The 15,623-nt window shown below is 40.6% G+C and overlaps 1 protein-coding gene across 1 annotated transcript in view; it reads left to right on the top strand.

Annotated features, from left to right (window-relative positions):
- nudcd1 (NudC domain containing 1) overlaps positions 1-15,623 on the top strand; it is a 187,273-nt gene that overhangs the window by 159,766 nt on the left and 11,884 nt on the right. The window lies entirely within an intron of this gene.

Genomic DNA, 15,623 nt, shown 5'->3' with positions numbered 1-15,623 from the left:
CTTTAGAAGGGGAATAGACCAGCCATTGGCAAGTCACTTCCTCACCATGACCATTTCCCAATTTCCTCTTGAACCAAGTTTTGTTCATTGAGTGGTTATTTGTTGGTAGGAAAGGCCCCTCACTGTTCTGGAAATACTTCAAACCCAGCTTTATTATTTCAGTTCTCAACGTGTCAGACAGTATTGCTTTTCCAGTATCTTTGTCGAACTTCAGAAGTCCAGTGTCATGCTGTTCAATCATTTCTGGTATGACAGTTCGAGGCTCTTTGACACCATCCAGTTCACAAGGTTCAGTGTCATCACGTTCAATCTCATCAGTAAACTCAACATCACCACCACCACCACCATTGTCTTCCCCTCCTGTCATGCCCACATTCTCTGTGGCAGCCTCACTCTTAATCTCATCATACTCAGATTTATCTGACTTGACTTCCTCCTTGGCTTGTGACACATTTGTACCTGATCCACCTTCAGATTCTAACAAGCTTGTAGCAGGTGCAGGCAACTCCGTGGAACATGTCGAACTACATGTTCCGGGCTTTTCAAAGAAGGGCATAAAGAACTTGCTCGACTTCTTGGCTTCCTGCACCTCTAACTTCTGTCTCTTCTGTCCTTCAGCTCCACTTTCCTCCTTTTTCATAAAGAAACGTTTCATGGTCTTCTTACACAATGCTCTGAAATAAGGCCATCCTAGTGCTTCTCACCCTTGATAATCAAAGACAGATCATGCATCTGAAGAAAATTCTTTTCTCACAATCCGAGGATGGCTTGTTTGACCTTAATGGTAACTGCTCAGTGGCGTCCCCTTCAATGGCGCCCAGGCACGTGCCATACCTGCCATACCTTAGATACACCACTGCAGTTTTGTCTGTATGTTTTAAAAAAAAATGGAATTTGTATGGTGCCAAAACGATTTGCTAATAGTGTTAGTGCAACATTATGCCAGTAGAACCTGATCCCTTGAAAACTGCAGACCCAGCAGATCCGTTCTGGAAGAATGCCAAGTACATTGATTAAACAGGTGAACAGAATGCACCCTGACTTTGAACTGATGTGCAAAAGTGAACATGGAGTGACTATGCTGTCTGTTGTTTGGAAGCTATCTCCACCTCTTATGTGGTGATAGTCTTCCCTTGCAGGAAATAAAATGAATGTGCTCATGATTGATCCACTCTGAGTTAATTGTTTGTTATTGACACAGCAAAAAGGAGCTCAATAGATTACATCAGTAATGTGGGCCTAGAGCTATTGTTGCCCAGGAACTTGAAGATGCTCACCCTTTCCACTGCTGGCCTATCAATCAGTGCCATTCTGTTTTATTCTCCTGACTCGTGTCTTACAGATTGTAGGGAGGTTTTTGAGGTTCTTGTCACAGGAGCCCCTCTATCTGCTGTTGTAGTTAAAATATACAAGTCTAGTTGATCTACTGATATTTGGTATTGATTCTCCCACTCCCACACACCCACACCCCAAGGCTATTTGCAGGTGACAGCTCGGTGGTAATGCCCAAATCATTCTGTAGGAATCTACATTAATAACCTTGTTAAAGAACAGTCAGTAGATTGAATGCTGAGCAGATCTATACATATGAAATATTACACTAGTATATCAGTTTTTATGTTTATGGGAAAGTAAGACTGATAATTCTTGTACCTATGAATTATTAAACAAGTCACGTTTATACCCATCTAATTTTCCCTCTAGAAGGCCTCATATTTCTTAATTTTAAAGCATATGGTTTGTCAACTATTGCCTTGAAACTGAATGAAATTTAAGTTGGATTTCATTTTGTTTGCATGGATCTGCCCAACAAATCCAATCAACTGACAATGTGGACCAAGGGCAATTTATAATTTAATCTGTGAAAGACCTATAATAGACTTAACTCAGTGAAGAGTTGTGCCTATATCAAATGTGTTTTATCTAATAAGCAGTGAAATATATTCTCAGGCTGTTTGCCAACCAATGAATTTTTCTGTACTTGAAACTAAATTAAAAAGAATCTTTTAGATAGGGACCTAGCTACTACAGCTAGTCCAAGCTTTCATATCTGGTTTTTCTCAAGAGCTGCAGCCATTACAGTAAACATTTAATCAGCCAATCAGAGTGCTTTACATATGCTCTGAGTCTCTCACAGTCAATCACGTATCAGTTCATGCTCTTCCTCCCCCGTGTGTGTAAATGTTCTTGCTCCTTTGTCAAGTTATTCCAATTTTTTCACCCATAATGTCTGGAATTGGCCTGCTACTTTCAGTGAGCGTAGTACATCTAAGATGTCTAGGAAAAGCATTAGAATGATGTGAAACTGCAAATGATATGACATTTGGAAGCTGGTGACTGTCAGGTTGATGTTGGGGCCTCTGAAATTGGCTACATCGACAGTCAGAATGGCCCTGACTGGGAGTGAAGCAATAAGACAAAGCGAGGTGTTTATAACATGATTTCCCGCTACTGAGAACTGCTTCATGAAAGGAAACTTAAGAAAAGACAGTCAAATCTGGATGTTTACTTCAAGAAGAGCCAAAGTTAGAGGAGGACCCACAGCCTAGTTCTTCCTCTAAGATGTAGCCACCAGCCACTTCCCTCCGCTGCTGCTGCACTGAATAGGCTTGGCCTATTTCCTGGTTGTTTCTCCATGAATTACTTTGGATACATAAAATGATATGTATCTCGGGTTTAGTTTTTTTTTATCAGGCACACATGTTCATTTATGTAATGTCATAATGACCCTGCACAGTAATGATTTACATAGCGCTCCACCTCTAATTAGCACATCGGTGTTAAGCAGAGTTTGAGTGTATAGTTAACTTAGTATTCATTTTGTTATGTGCATAATTTGTCATGTGTTCTTTAAATGTTTGAGGCAATTATCAACATGTTAGCTTCTGTATTAATGCAATTTCTCAGCTGTTGCTTTTGTTCCAGATGCCCTAATCTGTTTCTTACAGCTTCTAATGAGTGCATTCATAAACAAGATATGTCATGCTTTGTTTAGAAATGAATTATCATCTTAGGTACTTTAATCTATCTGTGCATATATTTAGTTTATTCCTTCAAGAGGCATGAATATCCCTGACAAGACCATTATTTAATGCTATCCCTGGAGTTAAGCCACCTTCCTGAACCATTGCTGTTTGTCTGGTAATGATAGACCCACAATACTTTTGGGTTGAGAGCCTCAGCTTTGGCCTTAGAGTTGCTTAAGTGACTAATTTCATAATCAGAATGGTATGTGACTAGAAGAGAACATGCAGTTGATGATGTTCCTGTGTGCCTACTGACTATGTCCTTTGAGATGATAGAAGTTGTGGGTTGGGAGATAATGGAACAGTCTATCCTCTCAGCTAGAATATAGTTTTTAAATGGTGCACGCTGCAAACTTGATGCTGTGATGATGGATGTATTCATTTTTTAATGTGGAGACTAAGGTGTTGATGAAGTGAGCCACCTATTCAGGCTGTTTTAGGAGTTGCATTTATTCATGTTGCATATTTGCTGGGTGGCTGGTGTTATGGATTTGCTGTCCATAATCTAATTGTAGGGATGGGAAGGTCCAGTGGCCAGTGAACAGACTCAAGAGCATTATACTTCACAAGTTATTAACTAAAGCACATTGGATAAAAGCACATTTCTCCACATGGTTAAGTCAAGAGAATACTCTCCTTAGACCTCTAACTTTTATATTTGGTCCAATTGTAAGTTTCTAGTGGGGGATCATACACACAGAAGAGAAATATTTAAACCTGGGAAAACACAAATAAAGAACATCAATCAGAAATTAATGGCTGGTGCACTGTACCTTACTGGTTAAACTATTATTTGTTGCTAGGTGTAAAACAAATCTATATTGTGATGTATTGTTTCTTAAAGAAAAACATTGAGCTGTTATCCTGAAGGTGAAAATGCTTTACGCTCCTTAATTCTGAGCAATAGCTAAAAACCCATTGATCGGTAATGCATCAGAATGAGTTGCTGTTTGCTCTTTGTGTTAGTGTGCAGACCCCCTCTCTCAATCAACTTCATTATCGCAATATTTCATGTTTTCAGCCTCATCCTTGACATTAATTGATAAGTGAGGTTTTCATTGTGCAGTTCCCATGAGTACTTCATTTAGTTGTTGTTTGGAGGGAGGCTCTTCTCAGAATTATCTTTTGTAGCCCAGGTGACTGTTATTGCAGAGAAAGAAAATAGGCAGTCAGTGAAGGGTACCCCTATGGCTGTTCCCCTCAATAGCAAGTATATCATTTTGGATACTGTTGGTGGGGAATGACCTTGCAAGGGAAAGTCAGAGACTAGGCAGGTCTCTGGCTCTGTGGCTCAGAAGGGAAAGGGAGGGGTGGGGGGGAGAAGAGGCAAGCAGAAGCTATAGGGGATTTACTGATTAAAGGAACGGACAGGAGATTCGATGGATGAGAACAAGACTCCCGGATGGTATTTGCCTCCCATGCCCACACTTTAGAAAGTCTGATCATCTGGCTATACTACTTCTCCCAGCGTACAGGTAAAGACTAAAGACCACCGTACCAAGTGGTGAGAACTAAGAAGGTATGTTCCAGGAAAGCAGAGGTGTGTTTACAGGACTACTTTGAGTCGGAGACAAGTTAAAGGATTCATCTTCGAATCTGAATGAATACACCACAGTAGTCACCAACTTCAAGACCTGTGTGGATGAGTGTGTCCCTTTGAGAACATACAGGATGTACTCAAACCAAAAGCTGTGGATGAACCAGCAGATTCATAGTCTGCTGACGGCTAGATCTGTGTCATTGAAGACCGGTGATCCAGAACCAGATCCAGGTACAACCTATAGACAACCAAGAGTGAGAAAGCGATTCTGATTGAAGTTAGAGACAGAATCGGATGCATGTCAGCTCTGGCAGGGTTTATGAGCCATTACTTCATGCAAGGTGAAACCTGACGCAATAAATAGTTATATGCACGCTTTGAAAGGAGAATAAAACTACAACTGTGCAGATCCTTGCAGCATCCAGTGACTGTTTTGGAAGCCAATGTCAGGACATCTTTCAAAAGGGTGAAATCCTCGCAAAGCATCACGTGCTGGTGGTGTACCTGGTAGGGCACTGAAACCCTGTGCCAACCAACGGGCAGTTGTTTTCAAGGACCAACTTCAATCTCTCACCACTGCAGTAAAGGGTTCCCACTGTCTTCAAAAAGGTGACAATAATACCAGTGCCCAAGAACAGTAGGGCAAGTTTCCTCAATGACTATCGCACAGTGGCACTCGTCTTCAGATGCTTTCAGAGGTTGGTCATGCTAAGCAAAGAGCTGGACCTGCTTGGCCTCAGATCACTTGGACAGTAGCAATATCTATGTCATGTTGCTGTTTATTGATTACATCTCAGCATTCAACACAGTTAAGTGTGTAATGGAAATAAGATTTTCTCGCTGACAGTCAACACTGGCACAGCTCAAATGCCATCTATAAGTTTGCTGATGACACAATTATTTTTGGTAGAATTTCAGATGGTGATGAGAAGATGTACAGGATTGGTTGATTGGTGTCGCAACAACCTTGCACTCAATCTCAGTAAGACCAAGGAATTGATTATAGGCTTTAGGAAGGGGAGATCGAAGGAACACACACCAGTCCTCATTCAGATATCAGCAGTGGAAAGGGTGAGCAGTTTCAAGTTCCTGGGTGTCAACATCTCTGAAGATCTAAACTGCACCCAGCATATTGATGCAATTACAAAGAAGGCACAACAGTGGCTTTATTTCATTCAGAATTTTAAGATAATTGGTATGTCACCAGAGATTCTCACAAGTTTCTACAGATGTACAAACTGGTGGCATCACCATCTGGTATGGAGGGGCCACTGCACAGTGTCAGTAAAAGCTGCAGAGAGTTGTAAACTGAGCCAGCTCCATCATGGGCAATAACCTCCCTAGCATCAAGAACATCTTCAAAAAGTGATACCTCAAAAAAGCAGTATCCATCCTTAAGGACTACCATCACTGTGCTATTACAGATGTCCCCTGCTTTAAGAAAGTCCGCTTTACGCCACTTCGCTTTTACGAAAGACTTACATTAATACCTGTTTTCGCTAACCGAAAGAAATCCGAAGAGGATTTTCGCTTTTACGAAAAAGGCACCCGCTTTAAACTTGTGTTTACCCCAAGATAATTTTGTCCAGAGGAACATTCCTCGTCTCCAGTAACATACCATAAATCTTAGATATTGAACCATTTTGAAAAGGTGCCAGACTAGGAATTATGTCTAGTAAGTTCTTATCTGAGCTTATAGGGAATGTACGTAATTGAGATCTTATTTAATTTGTAAATACCTTAAAAAAAGTGAGTTTTGGGTAAACTATATTTAGTCGACAATTGCTCAAATGAACAAAGGTTTCCTCCAACAAACAGATCCCAAAAACATTTAATACCCAATCTGTCCCATTCCTTAAAAACTAAATCAATCATAGAAGGTTTAGAAAAATTAGAATAAATGGGGCTTTAAAGGGAGAACCTCAATAAACCAAAATGTTTTCTAAATTGTATCCAGATCCTCAGAGTATGTTTAACTATTAAATCATCAGTTGGTTTACTTACAGATAAAGGAAGTGAGGATCCAAGAGGAGAAATAATAGAAAATTCATTAACAGAGTTTAATATAGTATAGTCAAAACATATGATTTCGTATATTAACTGCCCAGTAATAAAACCTAAAATTAGGTAAGGCTAAACCTCCAGACTTTTTAGATTTTTGAAGATAAACATTATTTAAATGAGGATGTTTATTTTTCCAAATATAAGAGGATAAAATAGAATCAAGAGAGTCAAAAAAGGATTTAGGAATAAAAACAGAAAAATATATATAAATGTAGGTAGAATATTCATTTTAATAGAATTGATTCGTCCAATCAGCAATATTGAAAGAGGTGACCAATTTAATATCTTTTTTACATGATTCAGTAAAGTAAGAAAGTTTTCTTTAAACAGGTGTTAGTAATTCTTAGTAATTGTTACACCCAAGTAAGTAAATTGATTCCTTATAACTTTAAAAGGGAGATTAGTATTAATTGAGACCAAATTATTTAAAGGAAATAATTCACTCTTCTGTAGGTTCAATTTATATCCTGAAAACTGGCTAAAACGGGAGAGTAAAGAAAGTATGCAAGGTAATGAGGTCTCAATATTAGAGATAAACAGCAATATATCATCTGCGTAAAGCGAGATTTTGTGAATAATACCTCTCCTTAAAATACCACAAATATCATTTGTTTCTCGAAAAGCAATGGCAAAAGGTTCTAAAGCTAGATCAAAGAGCAAAGGGCTCAACGGACTGCCTTGTCTAGTTCCACGATGAAGTTTAAATGTTTTTTTTCTACAAATCGGTTTTGGCTAAATCTTCCAGATTCTGGTAAGTGAAACTACACTGTACATACATTATTTCTATATATAGGCTGTGTATTTATCATATCATTCTTGCTTTTACTATATGTTAGTGTTATTTTAGGTTTTATGTGTTATTTGGTAGGTTATTTTTTGGGTCTGGGAACGTTCAAAAATTTGTCTCATAAATTAATGGTAGTTGCTTCTTCGCTTTATGCCATTTCGGCTTACAAACGGTTTCATAGGAACTCTCTACTTTCGGATAGCAGGGGAAACCTGTATCAAGGAGGAGGTACAGGAGCCTAAAGACACACACTCAACGTTTCAGGAACAGTTTCTTCCCATCCGCCATCAGCTTTCTGAATGGACAATGAATTTATGTACACTACCTCACTATTTTGCTTTTTATTGCTCTCTTTTTACACCACTTATTGTAATTTTTTATTTATATTTCTTATTGTAACATGTAGATCTTTTAAATTTATGTCTTGCCATGTACTGCTGCCACAAAACAACAAATTTCATTACATATGCCAGTGATAGTAAATCTGATTCTGATACAAGCAATTAAGTTCAAATGATGCAAATGAGTATGAGAAATGCAAGGGAACACTTGAGGGAAATCCAGAAGGTTAAAAGAGAACGTGAGGTTGCTCTGGCAGACAAGGTGAAAGAGAATCCTATGGGCTTCTGTAGATATATTAAGAGCAAAAGAATAGCAAGGTCAGTGTAGTCACCTTCACATGGAGGTGAAAGGGATGGGTGAGATCTTCAATGAATTTCTTGCATCTGTATTTACTGGGGAGATAGACACAGGGTCTATAGAACTGATGCATAAGAGTAGTGAGGTCATGGAGTTGACTTGCTATCCACAGGGCATGGCAAGGTGTTCCTTTGTACCATGCAGGAGGCTAGTGCGGAAATTGTAGTTGCCTTAGAAGAGACATTTGTCACAGTTGAAGTGCTGGAGGGCAAGAGGATTGCAAATGTTGTTCTGTTGTAAGATAGGCTCTGATAATAAGACAGGAAATTACAAGCCAGTGAACCTGATATCTGTCATGGGTAAATTGTTGGAAGGTATTCTAAGGGACAGGATGAATAAGGATATATCTGGACTGCTAGCAGACATATGCAAGACCCTTTAGCCTTAGGCGCCAGTACCACCAAGATTTTACTAGCTCCCCAAGATACACAAGGAGGGCTACCCCCCTGAGGCCCATCTCAGTAGGATAGATTCCTCTCCTCTCCAACCTGAGGAGGGCTAAGGCACCGGTGACCCTCGTTTCCATCCAAGGGGTCAGTGTGGACATGGTGGAGGATTACAAATACCTGGGGATACGAATGGACAATAAACTGGACTGGTCAAAGAACACTGAGGCTGTCTACAAGAAGGATCAGAGCCGTCTCTATTTCCTGAGGAGACTGCCAGACGATGCTGAGGATGTTCTACGAGGCTGTGATGGCCAGTGCTGTCATGTTTGCTGTTGTGTGCTGGGGCAGCAGGCTGAGGATAGCAGACACCAACAGAATCAACAAACTCATTCGTAAGGCCAGTGATGTTGTGGGGGTGGAACTGGACTCTCTGACGGTGGTGTCTGAAAAGAGGATGCTGTCCAAGTTGTATGCCATCTTGGACAATGACTCCCATCCACTCCATAATGTACTGGTTAGGCACAGGAGTACATTCAGCCAGAGACTCATTCCACCGAGATATAACACTGAGCGTCCTAGGCCATCAAACTTTACAACTCCCTAGGAGTGTCAGACACACTGAGCCAATAGGCTGGTCCTGGACTTATTTCCACTTGGCATGATTAACTTAGTATTATTTAATTATTTATGGTTTTATATTGCTATATTTCTTTACTATTCTTGGTTGGTGAGGCTGTAACGAAACCCGATTTCCCTTGGGCTCAATAAAGTATGTCTGTCTGTTTAATACCTCGCTAAGCATTTAACGGCCATGCTGTCTCCCTTTGTTGGGGGCTGTAAGCATCATATCATGAATTTGACTGACCTCATAAAAACAAAAACCATCATCCAGTTTCGTCATGGTATCCCTGTTCACAGGAGTTCCCAATAAGGACATCTTGGTGCTCCTGTGGTCAAGGTTTGATAAGGGTACCATTGCCCTTTTTGAACACACACTTACTTCAACTTACTTGGGCACTAGCCTACAAAGTACCCAGGACGTCTTCAGGGTGCGGTGTCTCAGAAAGGCAGCATCCATTATTAAGGACCTCCAGCACCAGGGCATGCCCTTTTCTCACTGTTACCATCAGTAGGAGGTACAGAAGCCCAAAGGCACACACTCAGTGATTCAGGAACAGCTTCTTCCCCTCTGCCATCCGATTCCTAAATGGACGTTGAACCCTTGGACACTACCTCACTTTTTTTAATATACAGTATTTCTGTTTTTTGCACAATTTTAATTGATTATATATATATATATATATATACTGTAATTGATTTACTTATTTATTATTTTTGTTTTATGTTTTCTTCTATATTATGTATTGCATTGAACTGCTGCTGCGAGGTTAACAAATTTCACATCACATGCCAGTGATAATAGAGGATTCTGGTTCCTCTATAAGGGAAATTACTATGAACAAATGGATGGAGTGGCCACCTTTGTCGCCAGCTAGTTCTAATTTCTCTCTGGAGGACTTTAAGGAGAGTGCTCTGAGTTCATCACCCTTACGCGCCAAATGCTACTTCAGATATGTTGATGACAACTTTGTAGCGTGGCTTCATGTACTCCAAAAGTTCCACAACCATCTGAACAGCATTCATCCAAACTTTCAATTTACAAAGGAGATGGAGAAGAATGGTTGTCTCCTGCTCCTGGACATTCTAATACCCCAGAAACCGAATGGTAGCCTTGGACATGGCGTCTAATGGAAAAATCACTCTTCATGTGTGACTCTTTTATTTTAAGCAGTGACCCGTAGTTCTGGACATTCTCTCAAAATGGAACATTCTTCACATTCACATTTTCAAAAGCTCTCGGGACATTTGATCTACTCCTTTCTCAATCTTCTGAACTTTTATCTGTGCAATTTTTCTTTGTAAGATAACTGATCATTCCAAGTATTAGTGTAGAAAAGCTTCTCAACTGCTCCTAGCATATTAACATCCTTCTTAAATATGCCCAATACTGTACTTGTTAATCCTGATGTGCCTATTAAACTGAATAGTCCTACAAGCTCTCACTATTTAGTTAGACAATATACTTAATATTTTTATCCTGCCCATATGAGTAGTTTCAGAGTTTTCTACATTTCCTCTTATTTGCTGGATCCTTGCCTATTCAATTAATCTTTACATATCCCTTTCCAACATTTTTATGTCATCTTCACAACTTATTAACTACCTATCAGATTTATTTATTGGCGTACGGCCTGGAGGAAGCCTTTCCAACCCTTCGAGCCACACTGTGCAACAAGCCCCAGTTTAATCCTAGTCTAATCACAGTGCTATTTACAATAACCATCTCACCTACCACCCGGTACGCCTTTGTAATGTGGGAGGAAACCCATGCATTTATGGGGAGAACATACAAGCTGTGTACAGGCAGCAGCAGGAATTGAACCCGGGTTGCCTATACTATAAAACTCTTTGCTAACCACTATGCTACCATACTGCCATCAGTGTATCCTTAGCAAATTTAGCAACCGTGCTTCCATCTGAGGCACTTGCATCAGTTCAAAACATTGAGGTCTCTGCAAAGATATCTGTGACATATCTCTCTTGCATCTTGTCAACTAGGAAAAGACTCATTTAAGCCTACTCTCTATTTCCCATTAACCAGCCAACTCTCCATATTAATATGTTTTCCTTGAATTATAACTCTTTATTTTACCCAATAACCTTTGATGTGAATCCTTATCAAGTATGATCTGATCATCTAGCGTGCCTTATCCACGTTCTTCTTTATCTATGGCACACATTTCTTCCAAGGGTTTCCAGTATATTTGTAAATCATCATTTCCCTTTCACAGAATAGTAGTTAATTTTGACTGATTACCTTTCAATTTTCTGAGTTCCCTTTTATAACATCTTTAGTACTTCTAATATTTTCCCTATTACAAATGTTGAACTACCTAACCTATGGATGTTTACTTTCTGGTTCCCCTCCCTCACTCAATACAGAACTTCAACATATAATTTTGCCTGAAGCCACAGTGCTCAATTGGGAAATTGCTGAATTGGTAAATGAGGATTTTCTTTCAGATGGGACATTAAACAGAGGCCTTATCTATTCTTTTGAGATATCAATGATTCCCTGCCATTATTTTGAAAAGCAGCAGGCATATTCTTCTTACTGACCTTGGGGCAATATTTATCCCTTACACATGACTGAAATGATCTTATTTTGTTCTTTTTTTTATGGAATTTGTTCTGTGCAAACTGATTGCTGTGCATCCTGCATTTCAATGGAATCTACACTACAAATATATTTCATTGGGTTTAAAGCACTTTGCAAGTTCCTGAGGCAGTGAAAGGTGCCGAACACATGCAAATCTTTCTTTCCAGATTTTGTACTCTGAATTGGGACTGCAGTAGTTTAGACATGAGCAGTAAGTATTTTATAATGTATCCTGTTAGGATCCTTCTTCTCCAGTCCTTTACCATTTTCACTCATCTAGCTTCACCTATCACCTGCTAGTTAGTCTTCTTTCTCCTCCTTTTTATTCTGGTATTTCCACCATCCCTTTCCAGTACTGATGAAGGGTCTCGGGCTGAAACGTTGACTGTTTAATCATTTCCATAGATGCTGCCTGTTCTGCTGAGTTCCTGCAACATTGTGTTAGTGTGTGTGTGTGTGTGTTGTTTTATAATGTATTTTGCTATCTCAAAAAGGAACTGGATAATAGTATATGTATTTCCTATTCATTAATATTTCTGCTTTATCATTTAATGGAGCATTTAATTGTTGGAGGAATCCCAAGCAAAGTTCATATTTATATGTATTGATCATGAATTTATTCTTGTTACATGGCTTTTCAGATTGCAAGATAGGATCATGGCAATTACTTTTGTGTTTTTTTTTCATTTTTTGTTTTTTGGAATGGAAGGCATTATGCTGAAAAGTGCTTTAATTGATTTTTAGGCTGTGATATTGTTGGTGATAAGGTGTTTATCCTCTTTCCTCGCTCTCTGATAATTGGCATCTATGGGCTTATATCTGTTTCCTTTCTGCCTTTGGTCTAATTTATTTCTGCAGTTGTTAATGTCATAACCCAAAAGTTTGTGACTTGCTTGATCATCTTCAGTTTCACTGCCCGCTGTCTATCTCTGCAACCTCCAAAGAAGATCAATGATTTCCTGCCACCCTGCCCAAGCAGGCTGAGCTCACCAGTACCATTGCTAGTTACTTCATCATGTTCCTCTTCCAGCAAAGCCAGGGCTCATCTCCTCTACCACCTCAGTTCAGCTCCTGTAACTCACTTTACCAACCCTGCAGCCTCCTCACTGCCCCTGACTTTTTGCCGTGACCTTCATAAAACAAGCAGCCAGCACTGAAGATGGTTGCCTTAAACAGCTTTAAAGCTAATTCCACTTGACTATAGTGATTTGTTATTTGTAATTGAGTTCAGTGTCCTTTCTAATCTCAGATACTTGTCACTGATTTTGCCGTTCTCTCTCTGAACTAAAGATTGTGACATTTTACTTTAGATTTTCTTTCTCCTTCACATGGTTTATAAATCATCCTCCAGGTAATGGTGTTAAAGCTATTAACTCTTATCAGGCAACTTGATTTCAAACAGTTATTTCTGGAGAGTATGTAGTGAACATTTTGGCAAAAGTGCATTCATGCACATATCTTGGTGTGTCGACAGAGTAAAATGAATCATCTGGTCACAGTAGTTTCTGTTTGAAACCCTGCTAAAATATGCTTTAGGCAAAGTGAACTGTCCATTATGGAGCTTCTGCAATGGCAGAATGACAGCTTAAGGTGCAACATTTCCAGTATTTTCCTTTGCAAATTAATTTCCAGTAGCTAATTGTCTACCAGAAGGAATACTAAAGATTCAAAGTACATTTATTATCAAAGTATGTATGTATGTGCCCTAAAATTCATTTTCCCCACAGCCACAAAACAAATAAAACTATGGAACTCATTCAAAGAAAAACACCAAACTACCTCCAGAGTGCAAAGCAAAATTGTGCAAACGGCAAAAAGAAAATGAGCAAAAAGCACAATGTAAAATACAGAATCAAAAGAGTCCAGGCATATTCAGTTCAGCTGAGTGTTCACTATCTGCAGGCTGCAGCAAGAAAAAGCAACCAGAAGCTCATCATATCATGAACTACTGAGTGCAATCCACAAACCGTGCCAGTTAAAACTTGCTGAAGACCCAGGTCCCTGGCACCATTCTCCAACAGCATCAAGGGAGAGAGAGAGAGAGACAGTTCGAATGCAGGGGTCTTCTTTTGAGAACAGTGAGCGTAAGGGGGGAAGAGACTGTCACACGTAGACACCTTCCTCTGGCATGAGCAACCGAGAGGCTGGTCGACAGTGCTGAACACCCGCTCACCATCCACTCTCGTCGCGATGGAATTGATCTTTCCCGGTGCTTTAATCGGTGAGATTGGTGACAGATGGAGTCAATCATATGCTCACACCCTGTCTGTAGGCTTCTTGGCCTCAAGGCTGCGTGCTTTATTCAAAGCCTCCTGGAACCTTCGCAGAGACAGTAAAGCATCAGATTGCTCAATTGACCAGCAAAATTTTGATCTCGGGCTCCAACAGCAGCAGAACTACTCTCAAAAGAAAAAGATGTGAAAGAAGTAGATTTGTGAGGATGTCACCCTTGGTCACGTTATTCACTGGCACCATCTCTGGCTCTTGATGTAATATGCAAGGTTTTCTTTTAGTCAATTACTTTCAAATCAGTTTCTCACGCCCCATTTTGCCAGAAACTGGTCTCATGGGCTTTTCATTCCAGGACGAAGGAGATGTCTTCCTTTTTTAAACAAAGGGGCTTCCCTTCATCCACCAACAACTCTGCTCTCAAACGCACCTCTCCCATTTCCCGCACATCTGCCCTCACCACATCCACCCGCCAGCCCACTCGGGATAGGGTTCCTCTTGTCCTTACCTGCCACCCCACCAGCCTCCAGGTCCAACGTATAATTCTCCGTAACTTCCGCCACCTCCAACAGGATCCCACTACCAAGCACGTTTTCCCTCCCCCCCTTCTGCTTTTCGCAGGGATCGCTCCCTACACGACTCCCTTGTCCACTCATCCCCCCCATCCCTTCCCACCCATCTCCCTCCTGGCACTTATCCTTGTAAATGGAATAAGTGCTACACCGGCCCTTACACTTCCTCCCTCACCACCATTCAGGGCCCCAGACAGTCCTTCCAGGTGAGGCGACACTTCACCTGTGAGTCGGTTGGTGTGGTATACTGTGTCCAGTGCTCCCGGTGTGGCCTTTTATATATTGGTGAGACCCGACACAGACTGGGAGACCATTTCACTGAACACCTACACTCGGTCCGCCAGAAAAAGCAGGATCTCCTGATGGCCACACATTTTAATTCCACGTCCCATTCCCATTCTGATATGTCTATATGTCTATCCATGGCCTTCTCTATTGTCAAAATGAATCCAAACTTAGGTTGGAGGAACAACATCTTATATACCGGCTGGGTAGCCTCCAACCTGATGGCATGAACATTGACTTCTCTAACTTCTGTTAATGCCCCTCCTCCCCTTCTTACCCCATCCCTGACATACTTAGTTGTTTGCCTGTTCTCCATCTCCCTTTGGAGCTCCCCCCCGCCCCTTTCTTTCTCCCGAGGCCTCCCGTCCCATGATCCTTTCCCTTCTCCAGCTCTTTATCACTTTCGCCAATCACCTTTCCAGCTCTTAGCTTTGTCCCACCCCCTCCAGTCTTCTCCTATCATTTCGCATTTCCCCCTCCCCCCACTACCTTCAAATCTCTTACTATCTTTCCTTTCGGTTAGTCCTGACGAAGGGTCTCGGCCCGAAACATCGACAGCGCTTCTCCCTATAGATGCTGCCTGGCCTGCTGTGTTCCACCAGCATTTTCTGTGTGTTGTTTCTAAGCTTTGAAGGGCCATGGCTTTTCAGCTGAATTTGAACATATTACTTTGGGAGCAATTTGGCCAAGTGGGATATCGCATGTGAAGTCTTCTTCCAGTTTACTCACTGACTGATCCAGCAGAATAATTATTACACCATACTCCATTATTATGCTGCTCCACAACATTTTAACATCTTCACTAATGACTC

The sequence above is a fragment of the Hypanus sabinus genome, chromosome 1 (assembly GCF_030144855.1).
Source record: "Hypanus sabinus isolate sHypSab1 chromosome 1, sHypSab1.hap1, whole genome shotgun sequence".
NCBI lineage: Eukaryota > Metazoa > Chordata > Chondrichthyes > Myliobatiformes > Dasyatidae > Hypanus > Hypanus sabinus.
The sequence above is the reverse complement of the archived record's forward strand: the minus strand, read 5'-3'. Positions and strand labels throughout refer to the sequence as shown.